Raw genomic sequence first — 284 nt, forward strand, 5'->3', positions numbered from 1 at the left:
AACGAGGGCGCGCAGCCGGGCCAGGGCTCAGCTAGGCTCGCGCGGCGGCTGCCCCGGGCTGACCCCTTCCTTCCTACCTCTCCCTCCCCCACCGAGCGAGGGACGCGGAGCCCAAGTTCTCCCCGGCGGGGAAATGAAAGTCGTGAGGAAGGGGTCCCGGGCATCCGAGGCTGGGCCAGGAAACCCGCACGCTGGCCCCGAGCGTTCCTCGCCGGCCTGCGTGGCCGAGTGGACTTACGAAAAGGGAGCGGGGGAGCCCCGGGCGCGGAGTCCCCGCGGATGGA

The 284-nt window shown here is 72.5% G+C and overlaps 1 protein-coding gene across 2 annotated transcripts in view; it reads right to left on the minus strand.

Annotated features, from left to right (window-relative positions):
* Nucleotides 1–284, minus strand: part of GCNT4 (glucosaminyl (N-acetyl) transferase 4, core 2) — a 31757-nt gene that overhangs the window by 30408 nt on the left and 1065 nt on the right. The window contains exon 1 of one of the 2 annotated variants that reach the window (XM_010847592.1): nt 239–278. The exons of the other annotated variant lie outside the window; for it this stretch is intronic. The gene's annotated coding sequence lies outside the window, so the exon portion shown is untranslated. Of the gene's footprint in view, nt 1–238; nt 279–284 lie in introns of those variants that run through there. 2 annotated transcript variants of the gene reach the window in all.

The sequence above is a fragment of the Bison bison genome, unplaced genomic scaffold (assembly GCF_000754665.1).
Source record: "Bison bison bison isolate TAMUID 2011002044 unplaced genomic scaffold, Bison_UMD1.0 scf7180017864252, whole genome shotgun sequence".
NCBI classification, from domain to species: Eukaryota; Metazoa; Chordata; class Mammalia; order Artiodactyla; family Bovidae; genus Bison; species Bison bison.